Below are 13278 nucleotides of genomic sequence, written 5' to 3' on the forward strand. Positions count from 1 at the left end.
ACCATTGCTGCAAATTTAACATCAATATCTCTATTGTCATCAAATCGCATTGATCTACCATTATAGGTGGCATTCGTGAGTTTGCAAAGTTCAGTGTTAGAAAGTTTTGACCTAGGCCTTGGAAAACCTCCAACCTTATAAAAGCATGTGATATTCTTAATGAATTCTTCAGTTATTTTATATGGTTGGTCCAACCATATGAATTCCCCATGAATGAGGCTAAGAATGTACCTGACCCATTCATCTTCATTAAAAGTTAGAAAATCCATAAACTAGGTAAAACCCTTCCTCTGCAAATGTGCATATTCTAGCTTTAGCTGATTGTTGGTGATTAGATTGTCAATGAATACATCGGACATCTCGTAGCTCCCAATCTCCTCAGTATCACATTGGATGTATGCCCTAATGTCTTCAGTGTGAAGAACACCATGGCAGACACTCAAAAATTCTCCCAATGGATCATCCAAAAGAGATATGAAAGGATGTTCTCTTGAATTCGGAATGGGGGTGGTTCTTAATTTCCACCACCAAAGGAGTATCAACATTCGATGTTGAAGCCATGATAAATTTCTAGGGTTTCTACAAATGGTAAATACCTTAAGATCTTGTTGGATGATGAAATTCTCTTTAAATGTTGATGCTCACCCAAATCACCTTGGGACTCTTGAAATCATCTAGAAATCTTTCATCAGATTGCTTGATCATTGTGTGAAGAAATGATTTAACTTTTCCCTTTTTATCGTCATTAACCCTAATTTTCTACTATCATAAATGCTATCAAAAAATCTGATTGGATCACATAATCTGCACATAGATTCCGGTAAACACTTGAAATCGCCTGAGTATCCATTCACAATTAGAATTCCCTAACTACAGATCGAATCTGGGGTGTTTGCATGATCTTCAATGATTTTCCTACCCCTAGGGCAAAGTGCCTTAGTTACTGGTTGAAGTTCCTGCTTCCGGTGCAGGAGCTCATGGCTCTACCGGTTGATCTACAGCTGGAGTGTCTGATTTCCTAACCCATATTCTCTCATGCTTATTTCTGATATCTTCAACCTTTTCCTTTCCCTTCTCATCTACATTTCCATCAACTATCGATGGGTTCTTACTCTTGTAGTACTTAGCAATGTATCCAATCTTGTTGCATGCTTAACAAACAACATTGTTCTTCTGAATTGCTTTGTTATACCCTTGATTTCCTTGATTTCCCTTTGATCTGCATTCGTTATCCATATGTCCAAATCTACCATAGGCATGACATATGACATTTCCAAGACTGGTGAATAATGCATTATTTTGATTATTCCTATTTCTGCACTGACCTGCTATATGACCATATTTATTGTAAACAAAGCATGTACCATTGAATTTGTGAGCATTAGGTTGTCTTACTAGTGATTTATGGTTATGATTGTTGGCATGATTTTTCTTCTGACTAGATGATTGATCTTGTTGTGCAGTACCAGAGCTTTCTCCTTCTTCATATCCAAGACCTCTCTTGTCATTAGCATCTCTCTGGCTCTTCAGCAGTTCATCAAGTCTAGCAGAGCTAGAATTGAACCTATCCTTGTACTCATTTGTAGTGGCTAAATCATCTCTCATGATTATGATATGTCTCTCAAGTTCCTTTTTCATTATTTAGAGAATGAATTAACTCAAGTTTCAACATGTCATTCTCATGTGTCAGTCTATTACATTCACCAGGTCAATCCTTCAATGCTTGAGCTAGGTTTTCTTCATTCTTCTTCTTGTCTTCAATCTCCTTGCACATTCTCATGGTTAGGGCTTGAATTTCATTCTTGAAGATAGTATTCTTATGAGTGAGTTTCTGACATTGATCTTTCACAACATCTTCCTCCTCACTACTCTGATTTTGTAGTTGACCACAGAGTTCCTTCCTCTTAGCTTGAACAATTGAAAGATTTCCTTGCATTGAAATGATGTGTTCTCTATTGACATTATTGGAATTAGGTTGTCATTAATGTCAACTAGTATGGCATGGTCACCAGTGAGTAAGAAGTGGTGACCAGTATAGGAGAAGTAATACATGATGATTTAAATCCATATGTATGTAAACAGATTGAAGGTAGGTTACTGATACACATGAAATGCATCATCTACTGATAAAGCAAGACCACCGACAAGACAAAGCAAGCAAGCAAGAGAAGAACTGAAGGATGTAAACCAATATAATCAGAAAAGATTAATACTATCGGTAAATGGACTAAGTAGCAGGACCATCATGTTTGATGGAAGGCCAAGTTGATCCACCGACAGAGAAGAGGTATGCAGGTATGAGGTCCACCGGTGGAGTTAGGTTATACTGATAGTTCTAATACTTAATATAAGTACAGATCCAATAGCCAACAAGATAGGAGGGGGGGGTGAATCATACAAAATTAATTATCCATAAAAACATCAGATTCAACCTCGGTAACATATATCAGTCATATAATAAAAAACTGTCAAACATGCAAACTCAAAAGTATATGAACAATATAAACCTCATAACACTAGATTTAACGTGGAAACCCAAATAGGGAAAAACCACTGTTGGATTTCAGACCCACTAAGAAATATACTCTTCTAGAGTATGCTCGGTTAAAAGAAAATCCTAGTAAAGATTACAAAACACATTGCTAGATGTGATCTGGTTAAGGGATTTCCCTTAGATCTGTTAGGATCTTCACTTTGTTAGAAGTGACCTTGTCAAAGGATTTCAAACACTCAATTAGAATGTCACCTTGTTACAGGATTTACATATAAGACTGTTAAGTCCACTTGGTTAAGAGATTTCCTGTCACTTTCACAAAATAACAGTAATACAATCTATCTGCAACTTCACATCTAAAATGCTAAAGCAGATTCCTATTTGTTCAATACAATCTAGACATATAACTAATCTTGTCTATCTGCTGGGCATCAATACTTTGTTATTCTAACAGGTCTTCAAGCTTCTGTGCTCGGTAATCACTATGTAGCATCCCTGTGCATACACCTGCCCGCATGCATTGTTTATCAATAGTTCCTTATTTATAAACAATCTTCTAACTGCTTAATCTCCTTGATCACATTTCCCATGATCAATCATAGCCATCAGATCTTCAATCTTGTCTAGGTTCATTGCATCTTTCAATCTGAAAATGTTTTACCCCACCTCGAAACTTGCACATTCACCATGGAACTTGTGTTAGGGTAATGCAGTTTAATCTGAGCTGTAGATCTTCTTTCCGACTTTCCATTTCCTTAGATTTGTTAACAAACTTCTTCTACGGCTTGCCAATCATTGATCCGCTCCAGCTCATCAGCATCTTTCATTAAATATCACATGTAAACATTTAATGTATTCTGTTATAGCTCGGTTACAACTCGGTAGACATTCTGTCTTCATTAACCGACTGCGACAACCTTAGGGTTTACCAACTAGGTTCCTTAGGGTTTACCGACTAGGTTCTTTGCTTGATAACATAGTATAGTATTAACCTTTACATTTTACAACATATGTATGATGTTAAAACAATCTAAGACATCAAGATCTCATCATTGTCTGACTCGGTAGAGTTGCCCATTGAATAACTTATCCCCTTATTCATCATATTCTTTCTTGTGTCTTTACCAACTTCTTTATAATCTTCATATCATATTTCTTAAGATATGGCAACATCATACTGAATTAGAAAATCAATTTCTTGACATCAATGACAAAATAATAATATCAAGATAGTAAAACATCTTTAATCAGTTATGTCCATAATCATCAACAACCTTCTCAATATCCTTGTAATATTGCCAACAATCTCCCCCTTTGTCATTGATGGCAAAACCAATTGATTTGACCTTTTAAAAAATAAATTGGATTGCCGTGATTTTGAAATGCTGAAATGCTCTCCCCCATACATAAGACTTCTTTTCTATTTTTAGTCTTTATTTCAATCTGTAGTCTTCTCTCAGTCTTCTTAGGTCTTCTCCCCTTTCGGTAGATCTTCCCCTTCTTGGTCTTCTCCCCCTAGGTAGGTCTTCTCCTTCTTGGTCTTCTCCCCCTTTAACAACAATGCCAAAAAGAATAGAACTAAAACATAATTTCTTTGTGTAAGAAGTTATTTCTTGCTGTTGTGTATCAACCGAGTCTCGGTCAGAGCATTTGTTTACAATTCCTGTTCCCTGTATCATTTTCCATATTATCCCAGTATTATTTCCAGTACACTTTCTGAAAAACATTCTAAAGTGTATCACTCCAGCATCAACTCCCCAAAAGATATTCAATAGAGTCATCGAAGTGATGATTTCACCGAACTCGGTCAGTGAGTAAAAGATAGGGGTAGGACCCCTAACTTTCTTCTGAGATATTCAAAAGTGTCCTTTGGTAGTGGCTTGGTGAAGATATCAGCTATCTGCTCATTTGTGTTAACATATTCCAACACCACTTTCTTCTCTTGAGCTTCTTCTCTAAGATAATGATATTTGATAGATATGTGCTTTGTCTTAGAGTGCATAATAGGGTTCTTTGAAATATTAATGGCACTAGTGTTGTCACAGAATATAGTTATTGGCTCGGTAACTTTCTCATTTATACCTTTCAACAATTGTTTGATCCATGCAATGTTGGTACAATTAAGTGCTGTTGCAACATATTCAGCTTTAGTTGTTGACTGAGAAACACATCCTTATTTCTTGCTAAGCCAGCTCACTAGTCTTTCTCCTAAGAAGAAAGCTCCTCCACTTGTGCTTTTTTTGTCATCAATGTTGCCTGCCCAATCAGCATTAGTATAAACTTTTAGATCAAAATCATTTCCTTTATGATATACTAAGCCATAATCTTTAGTGCCTTTCAAGTATCTGAAAATTCTTTTGATTATTGTCATGTGTATTTCCTTAGGATATGTAGAGAATCTTGCAACAATACCTACTGCATGTGCTATATCTGGCCTGCTATGAACAACATATTGTAGTTTTCCAATCATGGATCGGTAGAGTGTCTCATCAACAGATGCAGATTCATCATTCTATGATAGTTTGCAGTTTGTAGTCATAGGAGTACTTACTGGCTTTGAATCCTCCATTCCAAATTTCTTCAAGATTTCCTTTATGTATTTGGATTGAGTAATGAAAATTTCATTTTTCATTTGCAGTATCTGTAAGCCTATAAAATACTTTATCTCATGAATTAATGACATCTCAAATTCTTTGCTCATTTCATTTCCAAAGTTCTTGCATAAAGAGTCATTTCCACAAAATATAATATCATCAACAAATATGGCTGAGATTAGTATTCCATTTTCATCATTCTTCATGTACATGTTGCTATTCTCACTTGTTCTTATAAAACCAATCTTAATCAAATAAGAGTGCAATCTTTCATACCATGCTCTAGGTGCTTGTTTCAGACCATATAAAGCTTTGTTCAATTTACATACCTGATCTTTATTATTGTCTTCAACAAATCCTTCAGGTTGTTCAATGAAAACTTCTTCTTCTAATATTCCATTCAGAAATGCAGATTTGACATCCATTTGATATACCTTGAGGTTTTTGAAAGCAACATATACCAACAATGTTCTAACTCCTTCAAGTCTAGCAATAGGTGCAAAAGTCTCACCATAATCAATTCCTTCTTCTTGGGCATAACCTTTGCAAACCAATCTTGCTTTGTTCCGAATGACCTCACCTTTCTCATTTAGCTTGTTTCTAAAGATCCACTTTGTACCGATTACATTTTTGTCCTTCGGTCTTGGGACTAATGTCCATGTGTCATTCTTCTTGATTTGATGAATCTCTTCAGTCATAGCATTTATCTAATCTTCACTGTTGAATGCCTCTTTTACTATTCTCGGTTCAAATTCAGATATCAAACATGTGTTCTGTCTCAGTTTGTTCCTTGTCATCATTGGATCATCCTTATCTCCTATAATCTGAATTGGTGCATGGTGTCTTCTGACATACTTGGCTAATACAGGCTCGATAGGCCCTATATGATCTTCTTCATCACTTGGTAACTGGATATTTTCTTCATTTTCTTCAACAGTTATCTCGGTAGGACTTCTCAGTTGCACATAGACAAATTCATCATAGTCTTCTGGTTCTTTGGAATTCCTTTCATCAGTTCTTTCTGCAAATTCATCAATTTTCACATTTGCACTTTCTACTATTTTGTTAGATGATTTGATCAGACATTTAAATGCTTTGCTTCTAGAAGAATATCCTAGAAATGTTCCTTCTTCACTTTTCTGATCAAACTTGCCATTTCTATCATCTTTATGAACATAGCATTTACTTCCAAAGATCTTAAAATAGCTTACATTAGGTTTCTTGCCATACCAGATTTCATAAGGTGTCTTCAAAGTACCTTTCTTCAATTGAACTCGGTTCAAGGTGTAAACAGTTGTGCTTATTGCTTCTCTCCAAAATGTTTGTGGAACCTTCTTCTCAATCATCAGTGTTCTAGCACAATCCACAATAGATCTGTTTCTTCTTTCAGCTATTCCATTTTGCTGTGGAGTTCTTGGTGCAGAGACTTGTCTTTTAATACCATGATCATTACAAAATAGGTTGAACTCATCAAATGTGAACTCTCCTCCTCTATCTGATCTAAGATATTTCAGTTGTCTTCCTATTTCATTTTCAACTCTAGCCTTGTACCACTTAAACATTTGAAAAGCTTTTGATTTTTGTTTTAAAAACATTACTGACATCATCCTTGAATGATCATCCACAAATAATATGAAATACTTATCACCATAATAACTTTGAACTTTCATAGGACCACAAAGATCAGTGTGCAAAGGATCTAAAATTCCCTTAGAAGTGTAGGACTTACTTGTAAAGCTGGATCTTGTCATCTTACCCATCTGACATCCTCAACACATAGTATTCTTAGGTTTTTCAAGACTTGGTAGACCTCTTACTCTGTGCTTCTTGCTTATCTTGATCAAAATTACTTAACTCGAATGCATGTAGCTTACCAATAGTAGCATCCAAGGAAACTGGCATATTAGGTACAGACCTCAATTCATTGATTGCAGAGACTCGGATTGCATAGGCAGGTAGAAGGGTTCTTAACAATTTACTTGTCACATCCTTTTCTTCAATAGTTCCTCCTGCTCCTTTGATTTGATTTACAATTTCCTTTAGTCTTGTACTGTACTAGGTTATGTTCTCACCTTCATTCATCCTCATAGATTCAAGTTGTCCTCTTAGACTATCAACTTTTTCTCTTTGAACATGTTCATCTCCTCCATATACATATATGAGCTTAGTCCACATTGCCTTTGCATCATTGCAGCCTTTTAGATCATTAAACTCAGAATCGGTCAATGCAGATGTTATTTCAATCATTGCTTGAATATGTTCTTGCTTTGCCTTTATCTCTTCCATAGTCAATGGATAGGTGCTCGGTGTAACAAAATCATTCTCCAGATAGTATAAAGCATATTCTCCAACTCCTGATAGATGTAGCTTCATCCTTTTCTGCCATGTAGAGAAACTTGACTTATTCAGCTTAGGTGCATCCCTCTTATACATCTTTGGATCTTTAACTCAAGTGCCTTTAAACATTCCTTTTGGAGTCCAAAGCTCTGATACCAATTGATAGTTCTAATACTTAATATAAGTATAGATCCAATAGCCAACAAGATGAGAGGGGGGCATGAATCATACAAACTTAATCATCCATAAAAACATCAGATTCAACCTCGGTAACATATATCAGTCATATAATCAAAAATTGTCAAACACGCAAACTTAAAAGCATATGAACAATATAAACCTCATAACACCAAATTTAATGTGGAAACCCAAATAGGGAAAAACCACTATGAGATTTCGGACCCACTAAGAAATATACTCTTCTAGAGTATGCTCGGTTAAAAGAAAATCCTGTTAAAGATTACAAAACACATTGCTAGATGTGACCCGGTTAAGGGATTTCCCTCATATCTGTTAGGATCTTCACTTTGTTAGAAGTGACCTTGTCAAAGGATTTCAAACACTCAATCAGAATGTCACCTTGTTAGAGGATTTACATATAAGGCTGTTAAGTCCACTCGGTTAAGAGATTTCCTATCACTTTCACAAAATAACAGTAATACAATCTATCTGCAACTTCACATCTAAAATGCTAAAGCAGATTCCTATTTGTTCAATACAATCTAGACATAAAACTAATCTTGTCTATCTATTGGGCATCAATGCTCTGTTATTCTAACAGGTCTTTAAGCTTCTATGCTCGGTAATCACTATGTAGCATCCCTATGCATACACTTTCCCGCATGCATTGTTTATCAACAGTTCCTTATTTATAAACAATCTTCTAACTGCTTAATCTCCTTGATCACATTTCCCATGATCAATCATAGCCATCAGATCTTCAATCTTGTCCAGGTTCATTATATCTTTCAATTTGAAAACATTTTACCCCACCTCAGAACTTGCACATTCACCTTGGAACTTGTGTTAGGTTAATGCGGTTTAATATGAGTTGTAGATCTTCTTGCCGAATTCGCATTGCCTTAGATTCGTTAACAAACTTCTTCTACGGCTTGTCAATCATTGATCCACTCCAGCTCATTAGCATCTTTCATTAAATATCACATGTAAACATTTAATGTATTCTGTTATAGCTTGGTTACAACTCGGTGAATACTAAACTTTACTCGGTAGACATTCTGTCTTCATTAACCGATTGTGACAACCTTAGGGTTTACCGACTAGGTTCTTTGCTTGATAACATAGTATAGTATTAACCTTTACATTTTACAACATATGTATGATGTTAAAACAATCTAAAACATCAAGATCTCATCATTGTCTGACTCAGTAGAGTTGCCCATTGAATAACTTATCCCCTTATTCATCATATTCTTTCTTGTGTCTTTACTGACTTCTTTATAATCTTCATATCATATTTCTTAAGATATGGCAACATCATACTGAATTAGAAAATCAATTTCTTGACATCAATGACAAAATAATAATATCAAGATAGTAAAACATCTTTAATCAGTTATGTCCATAATCATCAACAACCTTCTCAATATCCTTGTAATATTGCCAACATATACCAGTAAGGTGAGTTGAACTGATAGTAAATCTTGGTCAATGAAGAGTGTCAAACCGACATAGAAAACCAAGCAGAGGTGGATGTTGACAAAGATGATAGCTAGAAGCCAGGTGGTGATCATGCACATGTCAGTGAATGTTCATCGACGCAATAGTCAGCAAGTAGGTCAACTTTTATGAAGAACCTGCAAGTCATGGGAGGATGGCAGAAGATTGCGGCTCGAGGAAGACAAGGTGCAAAGCGATTGAACTAATCCTGCAAGGAGATCTGATCTTCATACCCATTTACTGAAGGAAACAACCGAGCCATTAATGGCATGTGACAGAGAAACACAGAAAAGTACAGTGCAAACATCTAAATATAGAAAATGCACATTGGAATGTGATGTTGGCAGTGTTGATTGATGACGTGCAGATCATCTCTCCAAAAAATTAGATCAAATCAAATCCAATACGAATCGAGTTGGTGAAGGAAAAACCTAACATGACACTGTTTGAATATTGTTTTGGCGAGAACCCTAGAAGATAAATATGTGAGCTCGAGACTAAAATCAAGGGATGCTTGATGCAAAGAGTGAGAGAGAAGAGAGATTAAGCAAGGAGAAAGATTATATTCCTTAGATTTTATCTAATAAAGTTGCAGTGTGAGTTAGTAGGTGAACCGGTGAGAGGATCTAATCGGTAGAGATAGAGTAACTGGTAAATTGTTGCAATTCTAACAGTCAAGCTAACTGGTGAGATGTGATTGGTCAAGAAGGCATCCAAGGGTGACACAATGTGGTGTGAGGATGAGGGAGAAAGAAGAGAGGCTAGGAGTAACTGGTGAGTCATCAGAGAGAGTAATCTGATAACCGGCACTATGAGAACCAGTGAAGAAAAGGAGGTTGTTAATTGACAGAAATCCATTGATCAGGTGTTATAGAACTCATTTTCAACCAGTTTCTATAACTGTATCAAAATTGTATTTCAATATATAACACCGATTTGGAGCTTGGTGTAGGGGTTGGTTCTCCTTGGGTTGGTGTCCTAAATCAGTAGGGATTGGTGCTCCTTGGGTTGGTGCCCTAAATCATTGTAATCCATTGTTTCATTGTGAGGTTGGATTGGAGTAGTAGACTCTAGCAACATTTCTCGCCGAGGTTTTTCCCATATTGGGTCTAGCTTCCTTGTACATCTGGTGTTGTGGGTTACATTTGTGTGTTTGCCTCTTTTGATATCCACATTAATCATATCGGTTTGATTATTTAGTGCTTAGGGTGATAACCGGTATTCCAAGGTTGACTAAAAAGAAAAGTTTTCAAGAACCACTGATTCAGCCCCCTCTCAGTGGTACATTATGCTCAACAATTGGTATTAGAGCATAGGTTCCCACTTGATTAAATTTTGGGTAGATTCTGGTCATAGAATACAATGGCAAGAAATGAGTCTACCTCCTCAAAATCCCCCATGTTTGATGGATCTAACTGCCTTCTGGAGTAGAAGAATGGAGACCTGTATTTCCTCTATTGGTTTTGATGTGTGGATTTCTGTTAAGAATGGGTATATTGTCCCTAGTTTTCCTCCCACTTATCCAAATGCTAAGGAGTATGAGAATAATGCAAAGGCTAAACATGCTATCTTAAGCGGGTTGTCTAATAATGATTTTGTCAAGGTCATGCACTATGCATCCACCAAGGAGACTCGGGATAAAATGCAGAGGTTATTTAAAGGAGATGCCAAAGTCAAAGATGCCAAGCTACAATCACTAAGGGGTCAACTTGAAGGCATCAATATGAAGGATGAAGAAAACATTACAGATTACCTTCACATAATAGATGAAACTGTGAACACCATCAGAGTACTTGGAGAAGAAATTGCAGATGAGATTATTGTCAAGAAGGTACTTAGATCTCTCACATCTACGTATGATACTAAGATTTTTGCCATAGAGGAAGCCAAGGATCTGAAGACTTTCATAATGGATGAGCTATTTGGATCTCTAACAGCCTATGAAATGAGAACAACCAGTGAAGCATCCTCAAGGAAAGAGGTAGCATTAAAATCCACTGAAAAGGGCAAGGAAGAGGTTGCTCATGAAGGATCCAGTGAAGACTTGGATGTAGATGTAGAAAAATTTGTCAGTAAGCTCAAGAGAGGATCCGGCAAGTATAAAAGAAAGCTACCACTCAAATGTTTCAACTATGGTAAAGTTGGACACTTTTCTGCAAAATGGCCTTATACTAAAACCGATGGAGATGAGCACAAAAGTTTTAGCAGATTTGCTAGTAAAGACAAAGAAAGAAATGTTTACTGGCAAGGAAGAAGAGGCTACTAGAAGGAAAACAACCTATATATAACTATTGAGGATGATGCCATAGACAAAAAAAGTGCATCAAAAGATGACTACCATGAGAATGAAAGAGAAGTTAATCTCTTTATGGCACTTGATGAACCAGTTGGTGAAGATGAGGAAGAAGAAGACATTGAGGCCGAAGTGGATCTAGAAGGTGATCTCATAAGTTCTCTTGAGGAGCTAAGTAAAACAAGAAGAGAACTCAAGAAGTTCAATCTTTCTACAGTAAAAGAACAAGGTCTCTTGAAGCAATCCCTGGATGAGTCCAATCAAGTTATATCTGACTTGAAACTCTAGTTGGAAGAAGATAAGAGGATATGTGAAGTTACATCCTCTGATCTAGTGAAGAAGGAAAAGGAGCATCAAGATCTAGAAGCAGAAATAGTGAAGCTCAGAAAGGAGCTTGAAAAAAGTAAGGAAGAAATGAAAGTGAGAAGCAAATATGAAGGAAGGACCGAACCCTTAGACAAGATGTTGAGCAAATAGAAGCCATCTAAAGATACTAGTGGCTTAGAATTTAAAGAAGGAAAAAGTTCAAACAACAAAGACACATTTGGTAAGGAGATATAGTTCACTTCTTCAAGTGAAGGTGAAGAGAAGAAGACATTCACGGTAAGCAACAATACCGGTAAGAAGACTTGTACAGAAGCTGTTAGAAACCGCCACACAAACCGGTATACACAATCAATGAATCAGAGACCACACTCAATGTACCGACATGCAGATCCAAGGATAAATGAAAGAGTTGACCATGAAGGATTTACTAGAGTTAGTAGCATGAAAGGAAGACCCCCGGTGAGGCAGACGTTTCCAGGACAAAGGCAACCTAACTAGTATGTTCCAAAATTTCATAGTTATTGTTACCGGTGTAATAAATTTGGACATAGGTTAGCTGATTGTATATTAACCAATAATCCCACTATGAGTTATGAAACTAGAAATCCATTTAATGCACTCTGGGATATGAATGTTGTCTGTTATCAGTGTGATGGATTTGGTCATAGGAATTTTTAATGTAGGAAGAGTAAACCGATGTCCTACAATAGTTTTAAAGATTAATTCTTCAATGAAAATGTAAAATGCTATAATTGTCAAGAGTTTGGACATATAAAAAAGTTGTGTAAAAACAAGAAAACCAAGTATAAGAGGACAGATCTTGATCAAGAACCAGAAGTTAAACTAGAGCACAAATATGCAGCTGATAAGAAGAAGTAAACTAAACCAGTATGGGTTGAGAAATAAAAGGACAAGGCAGAATCAAGTCTGATAGTGCAGACTGCACTACATGCTAAAGGGAAAAATCTATGGGTTGTAGATAGTGGCTATTCCAACCACATGACCAGTGATAAAAATAAATTTATCAAGCTTGAAGATTGGAATGGTGGTTCAGTGAGATTCAAAGATAACTCATCCATCAAAATAAAGGCAAAAGGTACTCTAAACATTGATGAAAAACTAAAAGCACATGACGTGTATTATGTGGAAGGCTTGAAGTAGAACTTGTTGAGTATGAGTCAGATGTGTGACAAAGGTTTTAAATTCACTTTTGATTCTACCAGCTGCCAGATAAAGAAGGAGAGTACCAGTCAGACTGTAGCCGAACGCAAAAGGAAAGATGGTAATGTATACAATCTAAAAGAATGTTTTGAATCACAATGCATGTTGGCACAAGTGGATGAAAGCGGGTTGTGGCACAGAAGATTAGGCCACATAAATTTTGATAATCTAGTTGCAGTAAGAAAAAAGGGGTATGTAAGAAATATACCACAAATTATCAAACCGGTGAGCACATTTTGTCATGAATGTGTGAAAGGTAAGTAGACTAAGGTGAGATTCAAGAAAAAATAACACAACACCTCAAGAACACTTGAAACAGTACATACAAATCT

This window comes from Cryptomeria japonica, chromosome 5, assembly GCF_030272615.1.
Source record: "Cryptomeria japonica chromosome 5, Sugi_1.0, whole genome shotgun sequence".
NCBI lineage: Eukaryota > Viridiplantae > Streptophyta > Pinopsida > Cupressales > Cupressaceae > Cryptomeria > Cryptomeria japonica.